Raw genomic sequence first — 18,788 nt, forward strand, 5'->3', positions numbered from 1 at the left:
ATGTGGCATGGTCTCCTGGCATTGCTGGTTAGTCTAGTATCTTCCCCTTGGCGTGCTTCCTTTTCCTTCTTTTGACTTGGTTTCCCGCGCTTCTTCTGCAACGTCCCATCTCATTGCAGGTGGTTATGCTCGACCTATGAGGGTCATGGGTTGATTTTGAACCCCTAGGAGATCCCCTGCGGGCTTAGGCCTGGCCACCTTAGGCTACCTGGGGTATGGGGGACATGCTTGATGTTGGGCCATGGCTGACCTCAATGGGCTTTAAGGCCCCTAATGAAAATCCCCCCAACAACATACATACCTATTGGCACCATAATCTGCCCACCACTCTTCAAAAAATTCATGAAGTTAAAGTTTGTAATCATTGCTACAAATGGTTCCTCAATTACGTTAACTTGATGATTATTTTCTTACTTCGAAAAATTGCAAGTTCGAGCAAATTGCCCACTTATGCCACAAACAAAACATGATTGAATTTGTGAAGAGTGTCCTTGGTTCTTATTAGCCTTTTTTGTGAGGTCTATTAAATTTTTTTAAAAAAAAATTGTTGCTTCAAACAACAATTTCTTGAATTCTGACCTTTGGGCAAGACATAATTTTCATAAAATAAATTTACCTTTTTCGTGAGAATGTACGGAACATTCAAAAGACTTCGGTAGAAGAGCACATTACACTTCCATCTCTTGAAATAGGCTTCATTGAAACTGAAGGGCTTGTTGAGATCTCCAACGTTTTCTGTGCATTTTTCGATTGTAGGCTCCATTGAGTCTCGTTAAAATTGTTAGTGAAATACACAATAATATAATAAAAATTACAATGAAATTGACATTCAAATGAAACTAGTTTGGATTGAGGCAATGAAATCTCGCTCTCTTTATGGAGATTTAAGCCCTCTGCGGTGTACAAAGTATCAAATTAATTAGTGCAGTAGAACTTATCTTGACTTGACTCCCCCAGGATACAACAACCCAACTGATCATTGTATAACCCAAACCAACTATGCACAAATGGTTGAGCTCAAAGTTCCTATTTTATCTAGAAATACTCTAAAAATTATTTACGTACAACTCTCTCTCTCTCTCTCTCTCTCTCTCTCTCTCTCTCTCTCTCTCTCTCTCTCTCTCTCTCTCTCTCTCTCTCTTTTCCTCTATATTGTATAGAAAGACCACACCATACACCAAACCTTAAAAGTACACTAGACGGATGCTCCCATTATATAGAAAGTTCAATCATGCATGCAAAAAAGTAGCCGTTTGTTCATACGGCATCTGGGCAATAAAGAGAGTTGATAATGCAGCCTTAATAACGTTAAAGTAAAAACTGGAAAATGCTTCAAAAAATAAAATCTAATTGTATAGAACGTTGATGCCGATAGCTGTTTCTCCAATGGTGAGTATAAGCAACCGTAAATATAACATTATTAAAAAATACCAACAGTGGGCAAAGAAGAGATCTAAGGGTACCGGCCGTGAAGTCTCCAAAATCAGTGGAGATGGAAATGCTTATTTATATTTGAGACAAAGAACATCAATTCACTTTAAGAAAAAGCGGTTTTTGTGGCTAAAATTATTTCTAGCGACTAAGATATAGCCACAAAAAGTGGGGTTCTACTGTTTAAAAATTCTACTTCTGTCGACTCAAAAAATCGCCAAGAAAAGCACTTTTCTGGCAAAAATAGTATTGCTGCAAATAAGTTGGACAGAAACAACTTATTGTTTCTTGTGATGACCCGTTTTTACTTGTATTTTCACTGAAGGAGTGTTTTTAATATAATTAATATATTGGTTCTTTTTATTTTAAATTACTGTATTTTAAATTGGTTTTATTTTATTTGATGTAGTGTTTAATTTATTTTAGTCATTTTATGTTTTTTAAAATCGTTTTCGGCGGATCAGTTTTTGGATTCCGGAGTGAGGGCTAGACCTCATTTCTTTTCCATCATCTTTTCTTTTTCTCTTTTCTTTCTCTTTCTCTATCTCTTTTTCTTTCTTTTTTTCTTCTTCTTTTCTTTCTTCTTCCTCTCTCCCCGCGCACGCACGGACTGCTCTCTCCTCTCTCCCGTCGCCGCCCGTTGACCAGCCCTGACCCACCGTCGTCTGGCCGGCGTGGTCGACACCACCCCCACCAAAATCTTCCCCTCCGGCCGGTGATCACCCCCACCGAATCCCAGCCCCATCTGAGCCACCGTTAGCCCCATACGCCCCATCTAAGCCACACGGCTTTTTGCCGTTTCCGGCGCCGTCGCTCCACCTCCAGCCACCATCTCTTCACAACTTCTTCCTCTACCTCTTGCCGACCTAACCCACCTAATTTCGGCCCCGATCCGTTGCCGGAGTAGCTCCCAGGAGCTCAACTCCGTTCAGCCCCTTTTGGCGCTTCCACCGCCATTTCCACTGCCATCCACGGCCAAAGCTCACTTCCTTTAGCTTCATAAACATCTCAAGACCATTCCCTATCAATTTTGTGTCTTGGTTTGTCCCCGTTCCAAAGTGGGTAATTTCCTACCCACGACTACAGTGTAAAATACACTGTTACGTTGCTTTTTCTCCGCTGTTTGCAACGCCGCGAGCTTTTGAAAAATACCGTATAGTGCTGTAAGTATTTTCCAAAATTTACTTTTAGATTTAAATATATTTTGCTCTTACAATAATTATTTGATTGCTGGTTGGTTGATTCCGGACTGAGTCCGAGGAGTTCGGGGGTCGGATGGATTGATGATGGAGTTGCTTGGCTTATTGATTTGTGATTGGTTGGTTGGTTTGTGCCTTGTGGTTGCATTTACAGAGTGCATGCACACGCATTTTATTTAATTGAGAAAAATCCTATTTTATTGGCGTAAATGGATTTTCGGGTGCGTGTGTATCACGATCCCAAGTCGGGATGAGATATTATCTCGGTGGAGCTCCTCTGGTCACTCGGGAGCGTAATATACTGAGTGATGTCCCCTGGGTTGTCGCTGGGCGACAACCCGAGTGGGCGGAATGGTAACGCTCTCGCACTGACTCCGTGGCCCTTCGCTGGCGAGGGCTAGAGGATGCTTGGCTACGAATGCTTGGGGCGCGGAACTGGGCATCGCTCGTTTAGGTGTCATAAGTGTGGTCGTTACCCGCGGTGTGGCACAGGAGCCAGGGTGTGCGGATGACCCCTAGGGGAGGTCATGGTGCATTCGGATTAATTGGTTTTGGATTGAGTTGGTTTTGGGCCAAATGTTACTTTTGGCGAGATTTGGAAAGTAATATGTTTTTGGGCCAAATGAGATTTTTGGCGTGCGTGGAAAAATATGGTTTTACGGGTTTTGTGCATTGGCATTCTCTCATGTATATTGTTTGAGTTTTAATATGCTTTTATCTAGTGGCGTTTGGATCTTACTTACCTGCGGCACCATTTTTGGTACCGTAGATTTTGATGCAGAGATCAAGGAAGATGAGGAGGCTGAGCCCGAGGATGTGGCTCCGCCGGAGTATTGAGTTGAAGTTTAAGCTTTGTTGTTGGTTTGAACAATATTTGTAGTTTGTAATATTTTATTATGTATGTTTTGAACAGCTTTGTATTAAATAATGAAAATTCTGGTACTTAGTTTTATGACTTTGCTATCTGCTGCGTGTTTCTTCGTGCACATTTGTTGCTTATACACACACTTGGCACTTGTTAATAGGGTGGTGACCCGTGTTGTCATCATCCGGACGTCTTGATTTCCCCGTATCTATATGTGGGGATTTGGAGGCGTCACAGGTGGTATCAGAGCGGTTTGGCTCTGGGTAAAATCACATGTCCTGTAGGGAGTACCAGAATGTTTTTAAAGTTGTGTTTTAAAATTTATTTTAAGTAAAGTTGCTATTTGACATGTTTTATTTGTTTTATTTATTTGAGCTTGTTTGCTTATTTTTATTTATTTAGTTATGTTATTGCATGTTGGTTTCTTTTGGTTTCTTGTTATGTGGTTTTGGTTTTTGGTTTTATGTTGTTGGTTTTTTATTTGTTTTCTTAAAGGGGGTCAAAGGTTGTGTTGTGGCAGGAAGATGGTGAGACCAAGAAAGTCTACTCAAGGGCCTCGGGACGATACACCGAGAGATGATTCCATAGCCCAAGCAATACGGCATATGACTGAGTTCATGCAATAGAATTTTAGGCCACAACAAGGAGGTCCTTGGCCACAACAAGGAGGGCCTTGGCTATACCCAGGAGGGCCTAGTGACGCGGTGCAAGCTGGATGCACCTATGAGCGCTTTCTAGTGCATAGAACTCCACCCTTCATGGGAGAAGAGGATCCACTATGGGCTGGAAAGTGGGTCAGAGATTTAGAGAGAACCTTTGAAGTATGTGGTTGCACTGAGGCGCAACAAGTACTTTACGCCAGCTATCTATTGCAAGGCACCACTTCTGAGTGGTGGGATACAAAAAGAGTGATGCTGGAGTCAGAATTGGGGTCTTTTGCCGCTGTGACCTGGCAGCGCTTCAAGAAAGAATTTAATGATCGATTCTTTCCAGCTTCTGTGAGGCGGCAGAAAGCAAGAGAATTCTCAAGCTTGGTCCAGGGGAGTATGACTGTAGAACAGTACGCCTGAAGATTTATAGAGCTTGGGCAATTTGCTCCCCATCTCATCGCATCGGAGGAGATGCAGGCTGAGTGTTTCCAGGAGGGTCTTCATCCTGATATACGCAGAATGGTGGTCTGCCACCAGATATCCACTTTTTAGGATTTAGTGGACTTGGCCACTCTTGCAGAGCGAGAGAATAATTTGAGTATGGGCTCCCCTCCAGGACATAAGAGTTGGAGTTTTTCTGGTGAATGAAGTAGTTCGGGTTCGCCTTAGAAATTTGTTCAGCGGACCGGGACCCGACCACAAGTGGCCTCAGGTGTACGTATGGGAGGACAGGTGCCAATTTGCGAAATTTGTAATAGAGCTCATGAGGGTGAGTGTCGGCTAAGTGGTGGAACCCATTGTTACCGATGTGGCCAAGTGGGACATTTCGCTCATGAGTGCCCCGTTAGAGTTCAAGGAAGCCGTGGAGGTAGACGCGGTGGAAGAACAAATCAAAGGCAAGCAGTGCAAGCCCGAGTTTATGTTGTTACACCCGGAGATGTTGATGATGAGGCACCAACGACCCATGATGCTGGAGTAATTACAGGTATGGATCTAATTTAATTTAATGTTGGATTTGATTTTTGGTGTATTTTGGTTTCTTCTTTGTTTTTTTTTTTTTTTTGGATTTCATGGGTTAATGTGTTTGGTTCAGGGAGAGTCCATTTATATGAGTTTTATGCTTGCACTTTGTTTGATTCGGGTGCATCACAGTCGTTTGTATCTTCCACTTTCGCTTAGATGTGTAATTTGGTTGGAACCTTTGCCAAAGTCATTGGTAGTGGCTCTACCAAATGGTGAAGTGGTATGGTGTTCCAAGGTTGCTTTGGGTTGCCCATTAAATTTTGATGGAAGGTTTTTGGATGCTGATTTGGTTGTGTTTAAGCTGTTGGGTTTTGATATCATCCTTGGGATGGATTGGCTATACCGATATTCTGCGAGTATTAATTGCAAAAGTCGGGTAATTAGCTTTCAGCTTCCAGATGGTGACTGTCTGGAATTTGTGGGGAGTAAGCTAAAAGAAAAGCCGGTAATTATATCGGCAACTCAAGCAAGAAGAGAGATTGCATGGGGAGCAGATGCCTTCTTAGTCCAGATGGTGTCTACGCCGTCTGAGAAGAAGAAGTTGGTAGATATTCCAGTTGTGGAAGAATTCCCCGACATGTTTGTTGATGACTTGCCTGGGCTACCCCCTGTTCGTGAAATGGAGTTTGTTATAGACTTGGAACCTGGAGCGGCTCCTGTACATAAAGCTCCCTACCGCATGGCACCGACTGAATTAAAAGAGTTGAAGACTCAGTTGCAAGAGCTGGTAGATAAGGGGTTCATTCAACCAAGTATTTCGCCGTGGGGTGTGCCAGTACTGTTTGTTAAAAAGAAAGATGGAACCCTTCGTATGTGCATTGATTATCGGGAATTAAATAAGGTGACCATCAAGAATAAACATCCTCTCTCACGGATTGATGATTTATTTGATCAGCTTCAAGGAGCAGCTGTGTTCTCGAAGATTGATCTGAGGTCAGGATACTACCAGTTGAGGATAAGAGACAAGTGTCACGGACTTAGAATTTCTTCACTCGACCCGTGCGGCCTTAGGAGGCTTTCTCTCCCCAAAGCTCCTAAGTAAGCCTTCTAAAGGACTCAAGACAATAGAGAACAAAGCTAGAGAGAGAAGATAGAGAGAGATGCTCTAGAGAACTTGTTTTTCTTATTGCTTGGTCATTTACACAAATGAGAGCCCCTCTATTTATAGGGAACTCTTGGTACAAAGAATGGTTAGGATTGTGACACTTGTCATCAATCCAAGGGTAAAGAACTTTCTAGATTACTACTACTCTAGAATTGTCTATAACGCCCCTTCTAGATCACTCTACACAATTCCACAAGATTACAAAGGACTAAGGGGCTTCTAGAAGGTTAGGAAATTCTCTAGAAAAATCTAGGTGGTGACATTCTCCCCCACCAAGCTTTGCGACGTCCTCGACGCGGTGTCTTCATGGAACCTTCGGATGTGAACTTCAAACTGCCACAATGACTCCTTTGGTTCCCAAGTTGTCTCACTTTCGGGCAATCCCTTCCACTTGATCAAGTATTCTTGGCGTGGCATATGACTCTTTCGCCTGATGACACGGTCTGCCAAGATTTCTTCTACTTCTTTGTCGAAAGTGGTAGTTATGCCCAATGGTGCACGCTTGGAGGGTTGGATGAATCCGGCATCAAGTAGCTCCTTAAGTTGCCTCCTTAGTTCTTCAAGCTCTAGAGGTGACATGCGATAAGGTGCTTTGGCGGGTGGTTTGGCACCGGGTTCCAACTCGATCTGATGATCCACCTTTCTCCTAGGTGGTAGTTGCTTGGGCAACTCAGGAGGCATCACATCCTCATAGTCCCTGAGGACCCTTTGGATTTCCTTGGGTGGAGGGGAGGAAATCTTCACTTCATCCTCCTCCATGGAGGCCAAGTAAGACACCTCTCCCTTCTTCCATCCTTTCTTGAATTGCATGGCAGATAGAAGTTGGGTGGTTTTTGCCTGGACATGGTGGGCATCATGCATGGACCGTCCTCCAAGATACACACCGAGTTGTAGTGGGGAAGAGACACTACATTGAATTGTCTCAAGAATTCCATCCCCAATACGATGTTGAAGTCATCCATGGGAGCGACAGAGAAATCCACCATACCTCTCCAAGTGCCAAGTTGTAGCTCCACCCCGTGAGCTACGCCATCAAGGGGTTTGGCCTCAGAATTCACTGTCTTCAGCCATCCTTGACCCTTCTTAAGAGGGATCCCTAGCCGTGTGGCCTCTTCCTTCTTAATAAAGTTATGAGAAGCTCCTGAGTCGACCATGGCGTGACTCTTCTTCCCATTGACAAGTACCTCTACAAACATCAAGGATCCATCCTTAGTGGTTGGCTTTGTGCTTGCCTTGAGGGAGTTGAGAAGTTGTAGACACCCCAGGTGCGACTTCTCTTGGACTTCCTTCTCTTCTAACATAGCGTTGAGGGCCTTCCTCTTGGGACAATCTCTAGCCCAATGTGGTCTGTTACATAGGAAGCAAGCATCTTTTGGCTTCTTGTCTTGAGAGTAGTCCTTCTTGCCCTCCTTTGATGTTGAAGGCTTGTCTCTTCGGTCTTTGTACTGTGGGGGCTTGAACCCCTTCACTCCCCCACCCTTGCTGTGATTATCCTTTGAAGACTTGGGCTTTGAAGAGTTGTCACTCTTATGATACTCAAATTCTTCTAAGGTTTCTGCCACTGTTAAGGCGGTGGAGATGTCATTGACCCCACGACGCTTGAGTTCTTGAGCCACCCAAGATTTGAGACCGTCAATGAAGTTGAAGAGGAGATCTTCTTCTCTCATGTTTGTGATTTGAAACATGAGGGCAGAAAATTCCTCAACATAGTTGCAGATAGAAGAAGTGTGCTTTAACTCCTTCATTCTCTTCCGCGCATGAATAGCCACATTTTCAGGATAGAATTGCCTTTTGAGTTCACACTTGAACTCTTCCCAAGAATCAATAGTGCAAGTACCCTTCTCTATCTCACTATGCTTACGACGCCACCAAGTACCAGCAAGATTAGTAAGATAGAGAGAGGCAGTACGTACCTTGACATGCTCGTCTTGCATGTTTAATGCTTCGAAGTAGCGCTCCATGTGCCACATATAGTTTTCTAGTTCTTTGGCATCCCGCTTGCCATCGAACTCTTTTGGTTTGGGGGTATCCACCCTTGGTGTCGCCATCATTCCAGCTCCGACGGCGCCCCCATTAGCCACTGCCCGCTTGCATATAGCCCAATCTGCCTTGGTCTCCTCCAGACCAACGCGGTGTTCCTCCATTTGTCCTTGGAGTTTTGTTAGCTCTCCTAAGACCCGGTCTTGGAAAGCAACGTTCTCAACATGCTGTGCCTCGATGGTGGGGTTGATGGTGCTCAGAATGGACTCCTTGAGCGATTCAGATTGTCCCTCCAATCCTAGCTCCTCTAAGCCTTGCTCCACGATGTCAAGCCAGTCCCTGACATCCGCTACCGCCACCTCCATCCTCGTCACAGTGTTGTCAAGGGTGCTCACCTCCCTGTGAGACTGATCCCATTCTTCTATCTTGGCCAATATCTTGGCCATGGCCCTCTCGATGCCATCGAGACGAGACTCCATAGATGAGCTTGAGTCCTTCGACCTCTTACTCTTTCTTGTCTCCTGGTGCTCCATTGTGATCTCGCTTGGATTTGCCATTCCAACCTGGATAGCTCTGATACCAACTGTCACGGACTTAGAATTTCTTCACTCGACCCGTGCGGCCTTAGGAGGCTTTCTCTCCCCAAAGCTCCTAAGTAAGCCTTCTAAAGGACTCAAGACAATAGAGAACAAAGCTAGAGAGAGAAGATAGAGAGAGATGCTCTAGAGAACTTGTTTTTCTTATTGCTTGGTCATTTACACAAATGAGAGCCCCTCTATTTATAGGGAACTCTTGGTACAAAGAATGGTTAGGATTGTGACACTTGTCATCAATCCAAGGGTAAAGAACTTTCTAGATTACTACTACTCTAGAATTGTCTATAACGCCCCTTCTAGATCACTCTACACAATTCCACAAGATTACAAAGGACTAGGGGGCTTCTAGAAGGTTAGGAAATTCTCTAGAAAAATCTAGGTGGTGACACAAGGATGTGCCCAAAACTGCTTTCAGGTCGAGATATGGGCATTATGAATTTAAGGTGATGCCGTTTAGGTTAGGTGATGCCTCTGCTGCTTTCATGGATTTAATGAATTGGGTATTTCGACCTTATTTAGATTTCTTTGTGGTAGTATTCATTGATGATATTCTGATTTATTCCCGAGATGTTGAAGAGCATGTTTATGATCTTCGTCTAGTTCTTGGGAAATTGAGAGAACACCAGTTGTATGCCAAGCTCAGCAAGTGTGAATTCTGGTTGGAAGAAGTCAGATTTCTTAGGCATGTGCTTTCCCAAGACGGAGTGGCTGTTGATCCTAATAAGGTGGAAGCCATTTTGTCGTGGCAGCGTTCGACGACAGTGCGTGAGATCCGGAGTTTCTTAGGACTTGCCGGGAATTACCGAAGATTTGTGGAGGGATTTTCTCGCCTATCTGGACCTCTCACAGCTTTGACTAGAAAGGATGCAGAATTTATTTGGTCAGACAAGTGTGAGAGAAGCTTCCAAGAATTGAAGAACAGGTTGATGACTGCACCAGTGTTGGCACTTCCAGAATCGCATTAGCCATTTGTAGTCTTCAGTGATGTGTCTAAATTTGGATTGGGTTGTGTCCTTATGCAGGAAGGACGGGTTGTCGCTTATGCATCCCGTTAGCTAAAGGATCATGAGAAGAATTATCCAACGCACGATTTGAAATTGGCTGCGATTGTATTTGCTCTTAAGATCTGGTGGCACTTTTTGTATGAGGAAGTTTGCGAGGTATACACTGATCACAAGAGCTTGAAGCACTTGTTTTCCCAAAAGAATCTGAACATGAGGCAAAGGCGATGGCTAGAGCTAATCAGTGACTACCAGTGCGAGATCAAGTATCATCCAGGGAAGGCAAATATAGTTGCTGATGCTTTGAGTCGAAAATCGCACTTGGAAGATGAGGCCGAGTCGTCAGGATTGGATTATTTGCTTTGCGGAATGAGAAGGCTCCTTATTGAAAGTTCACAAAAAGAGGAGGTTTTATCTTCAATTCTTGATATTCGACTGGCCGATTTTGAGAAATTGAAGACTCTTCAAAGGAAGGATCCGGAGCTGTTGGATATCAGAAAAAGGGTCAGAAAATCTCGAGGGCCGTTGCACTACAGTATGGATAAAGATGGAATTCTTCGGCTCCGAGATTGTAGAGTGGTCCCCAAAGATTCAGAATTCAAGGAGCGGATCATGGCAGAAGCTCATGAGGCCTCTTATTCAGTTCATCCTGGTAGTACGAAGATGTACCGGGACTTGAAGAAAAATTATTGGTGGGATGGAATGAAGAGGGATATTGCCTTGTATGTTGAGAAATGTCACACATGCCGTCAAGTCAAGGTCGAGCATCAAAGACCCGCCGGTATGCTCCAACCCCTCCCTATTCCTGAGTGGAAGTGGGATGACATCACGATGGACTTTGTAGTGGGCTTGCTGAGCACTCCTAGTGGGAAAAATTCAGTTTGGGTGATTGTTGACCGGTTAACTAAGAGTGCTCATTTCTTGCCTGTTAATAACACTGATTCCTTGGGTAAGTTGACTTGCTTGTACATGAAAGAGATAGTGCGGTTGCACGACATACTGAAGAGTATTGTGTCGGATCGGGACCCAAGGTTCACGTCTCAGTTTTGGAAAAGTTTGCAGGCAACATTGGGTACTAAGTTGAAGTTCAGTACTGCGTATCACCCGAAGACAGATGGCCAATCAGAGCGCAACATTCAAACCTTTGAAGATATGTTACGAGCATGTGTCATGGAATTTCAAGGGATTTGGGAAAATCACTTGCCGCTCATAGAATTTGCATATAATAATAGCTTCCATGCAACCATTCAGATTGCTCCTTATGAAGCTCTTTATGGGAGGAAGTGCAGATCGCCTTTGTGTTGGGATGAAGTCGGGGAGAGTAAGATAATTGGGCCCGAAATAATTCAAGAGATGCAAAGCCAAGTTCGGATCATCAGGGATAAAATGGCAGCAGCTCAGAGCAACAGTTGAGATCCAAGACGATACCTTTGGTAAAGGTGGCATGGGGGGATCCGTTAGCTCAAGCTTTCTCTTGGGAGAGAGTAGCTGACATGAGGGAGTAGTACCCTTACTTGTTTGAGTAAATGACGGTACGTTTCTTAATCTTGATCTCAGTGGATATATGTGGCTTACTTCAAGTTGGTGTTTAATCTTGCAAATTTCGAGGATGAAATTTGTTTTTAAGGGGGGGAGGATGTGATGACCCGTTTTTACGTGTATTTTCATTGAAGGAGTGTTTTTAATTTAATTAATATATTGGTTCTTTTATTTTAAATTGGTTTTATTTTATTTGATGTAGTGTTTAATTTATTTTAGTCGTTTTATGTTTTTTAAACTCGTTTTCGGCGGATCAGTTTTTGGATTCCGGAGTGAGGGTTGAACCTCATTTCTTTTCCCTCATCTTTTCTTTTTCTCTTTTCTTTTTCTTTCTCTTTCTCTTTTTCTTTCTTTTTTTCTTCTTCTTTTCTTTCTTCTTCCTCTCTCTCCCCGCGCACGCACGGACTGCTCTATTCATCTCTCCCGTTGCCACCAGTTGACCAGTCCTGACCCACCACTGTTCGGCTGGCGTGGTCGACACCACCCCCAACAAAATCTTCCCCTTTGGCCGGTGATCACCCCCACCGAATCCCAGCCCCATCCGAGCCACCGTTAGCCCTATATGCCCCAACTAAGCCGCACGACTTTTTGCCATTTTCGGCGCCGTCGCTCCACCTCCGGCCACTATCTATTCACAACTTCTTTCTCTACCTCTTGCCGACCTAACCCACCTAATTTCGGCCCCAATCCGTTGCCGGAGCAGCTCCCACGAGCTCAACTTCATTCAGCCCCTTTTGGCGCTTCCACCGCCATTTCCACTTCCTCCCACAGCCAAAGCTCACTTCCTTTAGCTTCATAAACATCTCAAGACTATTCCCTATCAATTTCATGTCTTGGTTTGTCCTCGTTCCAAAGTGGGTAATTTCCTACCCACGACCATAGTATAATATACACTGTTACGTTGCTTTTTCTCCACTGTTTGCAACGCCGTGAGCTTTCAAAAAATACCATATAGCGCTGTAAGTATTTTCCAAACTCTACTTTTAGATTTAAATATATTTTGCTCTTACAATAATTATTTGACTGCTGGTTGGTTGATTCCGGACTGAGTCCGAGGAGTTCGGGGGTCGGATGGATTGAGGATGGAGTTGCTTGGTTTATTGATTTGTGATTGATTGGTTGGTTTGTGCCTTGTGGTTGTATTTACATGGTGCATGCACATGCATTTTATTTAATTGAGAAAAATCATGTTTTATTGGCGTAAATGGATTTTCGGGTGCGTGTGTATCACGACCCCAAGTCGGGATGGGGTATTATCTTGGTGGAGCTCCTCTGGTCACTCGGGAGCGTAATATATTGAGTGATGTCCCTTGGGTTGTCGCTGGGTGACAACGGGAGCGGGCGGGATGGTAACGCTCTCGCACCGACTCTGTGGCCCTTCGCTGGCGAGGGCTAGAGGACGCTTGGCTACGAACGCGTGGAGCGGGCGGGATGGCATCGCTCATTTAGGTGTCGTTACCCGTGGTGTGGCATAGGAGCCAGGGTGTGCGGATGACCCCTAGGGGAGGTCATGGTGCATTTGGATTAATTGGTTTTGGATTGAGTTGGTTTTGGGCAAAATATGACTTTTGGCGAGATTTGGAAAGTAATATGTTTTTGGGCCAAATGGAATTTTTGGCGTGCGTGGAAAAATATGGTTTTACGGGTTATGTGCATTGGCATTCTCTCATGTATATTGTTTGAGTTTTAATATGCTTTTATCTAGTGGCGTTTGGATCTTACTTACCTGCGGCACCATTTTTGGTACCGTAGATTTTGATGTAGAGATCGAGGAAGAGGAGGAGGCTGAGCCCGAGGATGCGGCGTTTAATCTTTGTTGTTGGTTTGAAAAATATTTGTAGTTTGTAATATTTTATTATGTATGTTTTGAACAGCTTTGTATTAAACATGAAAATTCTGGTACTTAGTTTTATGACTTTGCTATCCGCTGCGTGTCTCTTCTTGCACATTTGTTGCTTATACACACACTTGGCACTCATCGATAGGGTGGTTACCCATGTTGTCATCATCCGGACGTCTCGATTTCTTCGTGTCTGTATGTGGGGATTTGGGGGCATCACATTTCTTGCCAAGCTTGGACCCTTCCCAGGAGGTGCCCTCCCCTCACAAAACTAAACCCATATTTTTCCCAAATCTTCCAACCCTCACTGGGTAGGTATACCAGCGGAGGCAAATGATGTACAAGCTCATTTGAGCAGCCACTCATGAAGTCGGCTCTTGCTTGACGTGGCTTGCTTATGCCACATCGAGGTCTTCTTATCTCCAAATTTCACTTTAGCTTCATCTGCGCTGACTTTTCACTATAAGTATTCTCCTCCCCATATTTTAATCCATCATCTGCTTTCAAAATGAATAGACTTGAGTTTGTTGGATTAATATTTCAGAGCTTGCTTTGGTTGTATTATGATTATATGATTGTTTTTCTTTGATGGTTGGTTCTACTGGTTGATTTGTTAAAGTTGGATTCCTTATATGGCTTTAGAATCTGCTCTGAATCCAAATGGGAAATAAGGGTTCGAATCTACAACTGTATGATTACTGGGTTCAAGAATACCAGCCAATCGTGCGGATTCTTTAAAGACCTTTATTTTATTCATCGTTATTAGTGTTCATTGCCAAATGAATTCCCTTATGCTATACACTACTTGCTTGCTATAAAACTTGTGTGATCGTCTGGCTTATGTAGTTATTTTAAATCAAGGTTTTGGTCGGTTGATTTTGGCAGAATATGTTGTATGCTCTATGTAACACCCCAGTTAAAAATCCCTTAGGCCTTGACTTTAGTAGCCATGATCCTAGTTAATTAGGAGTTAGGCTATTTGTGAGTGAGAACATTTTTGGGACTTGAGTTGGCAAAAAGGGTCATATACTTTGGGTTTAGTAGAATTATTAGAAGATTTATTTTTAGTACTTTAACTATTTTGGGGATAAAAGCCAAGAGGCCAATGGAAGAGTGAAATGTGGCATATTAGAAGTTTGTCACGTTAGAGCATCCTCAATGGATTATCCAAAGTTAACTGACACTTTTGATGAATGTAAGGTGAATTTTGTTTTGGCTATTCCATTCACATAAATCTCTACATTGGAATAGCTATCTTTTTATGATATAACAATAAAATAATATAAGATGAATTTGTCTTTGGCTATTCACATCAAATCTCTACATTAGATTATCCATTTATTTATTATATAGTAATGAGTAATTAATAGTTAAAAAAATTAATTTTTTAATTATTAATTTATTTTGTTTTATCATATTTTACTATTCTACCTATCATATGTTAATTAGTAATCATATTCCAATTAAATTATGATTTAAAAAATTATATTTTTTCAACTGTCATTTAATGCTAATAACCACAAATGTCTAATGAAACCCATCTAAAATTCTTTATAAATGTCTTGATTACAAATCAAATTTCTATATTTCTCATCCAACTATATTTTGTTTTTCCATATTTTATTCTACCCAACAACTATATGTACTCCATTTTCCAATCTAACCATCTTTTTTTGCCAATCTTTCTTCTTTCTAACAATCATATCTACTAAATTTTTCATCCAACCATACTCTTGTATCAAACTTTCTCCTATCAAACAACCATATATACTCCATTTTCCATTCAACAATCTTTTTTTGCCAAACTTTCTTCTATCTAACAATCATATCTACTAAATTTTCCATCCAACCATCTTCTTGTATCAAACAACTTCTATCAAACAACCATATCTACCCCATTTTCCATTCAACAATCCTTTTTTGCCAAACTTTCTTCTATCTAACAATCATATCTACTACATTTTTCATCCAACAATCCTTTTCTGCCAAACCTTCTTCTATCCAACAACTATATGTACTTCATTTTCCATCCAACCATCTTCTCTTGCCAAACTTTCCTCTATCCAACAATAGTATCATGAATTCAAATAATCAACTATAATCTTTTGCCAAAAACTTTTGTTGTAACTGATAGTCTTGGGCAATCCTATAAATAGACCAACCCCTAATACTTCCCACTCATAACAAACAAAGCCTATTGAGGTTTCCTGCCTTTCCTCTTCCAATCCTTCTACAACACACCACTCAGTTTTCTATGGATCCCTTTTGGTGTGATGATCATATTATATATGATTATTATTCTTATAAAGAATTTCAAATGATGCAAGCAATGGCACAACATCGAGAGCGAAGGGCCCAAGAAGCATCTGCTTCATGTCGATGGCATACGTTCATTAGACGTGATCCCTTGGAAGGCCATCAACACCTTTGGAATGATTACTTCGCTCAGCCACCAACATATCTGCCTAATGCTTTTAGGAGGAGGTTCCAAATGGGTCGTGATCTATTTTTACGCATTCATTTTGCAGTAGAAGCTTATGATGATTATTTTGTCCAAAAAAGATATGCTAGTGGAAGGTTTGGATTGTCTTCCCTTCAAAAGATGACTAAAGAAATTCTGATGCTTGCACATGGGGTAATGGTAGATCTTATGGACGAATAGTTTAGAATCAAAGAAACCACCACACGATTGAGTTTGAAAAAATTTGTTAAGGTGATTGTCTCGATTTTTTTTTTATGAGTACTTAAGGTCTCCAAATAGCAGTAATGTAGAAGGTTTCTAGATGTTGGCAAAAAGTGGATTTCTAGGAATGTTCGGTAGCATTGATTGCATGCACTAGAAATGGAAAAACTGCCCTAGTGCTTGGAAGGGAATGTACTCTAGTCATGTAAATGAACCAACAATTGTTTTGGAGGTCGTTGCTTCTTACGATCTTTGGATATGACATGCTTTTTTTTAGTTTACCTGGTTGCATAATGACATCAACGTACTAGACTGATCTTTTATGTTTGCTTCTCTTGCTGAAGGTTGTGCTCCTCTATGCAACTACTCAATCAATGAGCATGACTATATGATGGGATATTATCTTGCTAATGGTATATATCCTTTATGGACAACATTAGTGAAAACAATTCCTGCACCACAAGGAAGAAAGAAACATTTTTTTGCAGCCACCTAGGAGTTAGCAAGGAAAGATGTGGAGCGTGCATTTGAAGTACTTCAAGGTAGATTTGCTATCGTGCATGGACCTGCTACCTACTTCGACCAAGAAGTACTAAAGGACATTATGTATGCATGCATTATCCTGCACAATATAATTATTGAAGATGAACTTCATCTATACCTTGGTGCAGATCAATTCGTTTACGAACAATGGATGATACTTTGCATGAACCAAATTCAAGAGATCATATACCTGCATTGATAGAGTTCATTCAGCAACATCATCATCTTGGAGATAGACAAACTCATTCTCAACTCCAAAATGACATCATCGAGCATTTGTGGAGTTTGCCTGGCTAAAACTAAAATCTCTACTTCGAGTTCATCTGCTTTGTAGTTTTATTTATTTATTTTTTATTTTTATAAGCTCATATGCTTTGTAGTTATTTTGGGTTATTTGTAAAACTTAAAAGTGTTATCGGAGATGTTTCTTTTATTATCTTTGATTCGTTCACTTAATTAGAGTACTTAGCATGATCTAGAGATATAAAGGACTTAGAAAAAATTAATTAAACTTGTGCCCCACACAACACATGAACCCGTGCCCCCCCGCCCCCAAAAAAAAAATATCATAAATGTACAAATATTAAATACATCCTACATGAACAAATGGACATCTTTATCATTTTGAATCAGATGGCCAATGGACAAAATAAATGGACAATTCATCCACATTAAAGTAGACATAATAATTGACGGTTTCATCCACAATATGTTTCCACAACAACATCCACAAAATATAGCTTTGTATTTGCAAAAAATACATCCACATCTTACATCCACCAAATACACTAAAGGACTTTGTATTTACATCATATACATCCACAAAATTAGCACAAAAGAGTCTACTATACAGTAGCTGCCCATTCACATAGTGGTTGCCCAGTCACATGTATTTCAACCATGTGTGACTAGGCAGCCATTAAAATTAGCCCAAAAGAGTCTACTACATTACTGTGCATTTACAACAAAATAGAAAGAGAATGTGAAACCACGAGTTACTTTCCCCCAAAAGGTGTGGATGGGGATATAGATGTGGATGTAGATCTATTCTTCATTTCCTTGTAAACTTCCTTCCGAAGAGTTCGAAAATAGTCTTGCTGCATTTCATCCATGCTAGCAAGATCTAATTTAATGATCTCTGTATCAATCTTCTTTTTATTAAGTGCAATTAATGAAATTTGATCACTCTCAGCCTTGATGACTGCTTCTCTCCTCTCCATCATGCACACAGTTCTATCATTGGTCACGTGACTTAAGGCTTTACTAAACTCAACATCTTCACATTCTCTAGACTTCCTCTTTCTCTCCCTCTCTTTCTCACTCTTCGTACCTAGAGGTCTCTTATCAATGATCTCGATGTTGTCATCTTGAGTGTCATTTGCTAGCAGAGCTGTGTCAGCAATGGTTGGACGTTTCCCAGGTGATTCCTCATTTGCAACAATGACATATGTTGCTGCCATTTTGGTTGGTGTCTTAATAGACACCAACAATGTTCCATCATATACTTTGCCTTCTCATTCTCTTTATACAATATTTTGGCCTTCTCAAGCTTAAATGAGCCAGGTGAGAATGTTAGGGTAAAATCAACTCAAGCTATAAAAAAACATAAAGGAGAAATTAAATTATTATCTTATTCTGCTCAGTGGCACTATTGGGATGTATTGACTGTACTTGGGCAACACCAGCGCAAAATTTGTTGGTGCATTTTTTGATACATTGCCATTGATTGGTCAATGATGCTACAGTACGATTAGGACTATTTGGTTTTTTATACTCATTGTAGTATTCACCTATTCTCTCCTACATTTGAGTGGATTTTTGGTTAATCCTGCATATAGCATCAATAGTAATGTTTAGCCAAGTTGAAACGAAAAGAAAATCCTCCTCTGCGGTTAAAGACACACCTTGAAATGATCTTTTAGAGGGTGGCATTTTTTCGACGTCAACATATGAAGCTTGGACCAAAACATTATTATCTATGCTATGGAATGGGGTGCTACCTTCCCCTTGTCCACCACTTTGTAAGAGAGTGGTGAAGAAAGGATCCATATCAAATGGTGCAGCCATCCCTCATTTCATTATAATTATAATGAATGGCTAGTTGGGGTAGAATATAATACAAACTAACATGGTAAACAACTATATAAGAGTATCTTACCTAGATAAAAAAATTTGGTTGTATGGTTGAGCAAAGCTTTTCAATAGTTATGAAAGAGGTTAAGCAAATGTCCTATGCATAGCTTCAACAACATCTAAGACCACCGGAAATAGAATTTCAGATTTTGAAAGTCCAGTGCACAACCTTGAGGAAAGAAGAGTTGGATGGGATAAAA

General features: G+C 41.5%; 1 long non-coding RNA gene and 1 pseudogene across 1 annotated transcript; one reads left to right on the plus strand and one right to left on the minus strand.

Moving 5' to 3' along the window:
• Nucleotides 1–18,788, minus strand: part of LOC122296757 — a 142,310-nt pseudogene that overhangs the window by 67,203 nt on the left and 56,319 nt on the right.
• Nucleotides 15,428–16,891, plus strand: LOC122297482. The gene is made up of 2 exons (XR_006238795.1): nt 15,428–15,942; nt 16,257–16,891. It is a non-coding gene; the product is annotated as an uncharacterized LOC122297482 (long non-coding RNA).

The sequence above is a fragment of the Carya illinoinensis genome, chromosome 15, assembly GCF_018687715.1.
Source record: "Carya illinoinensis cultivar Pawnee chromosome 15, C.illinoinensisPawnee_v1, whole genome shotgun sequence".
NCBI classification, from domain to species: domain Eukaryota; kingdom Viridiplantae; phylum Streptophyta; class Magnoliopsida; order Fagales; family Juglandaceae; genus Carya; species Carya illinoinensis.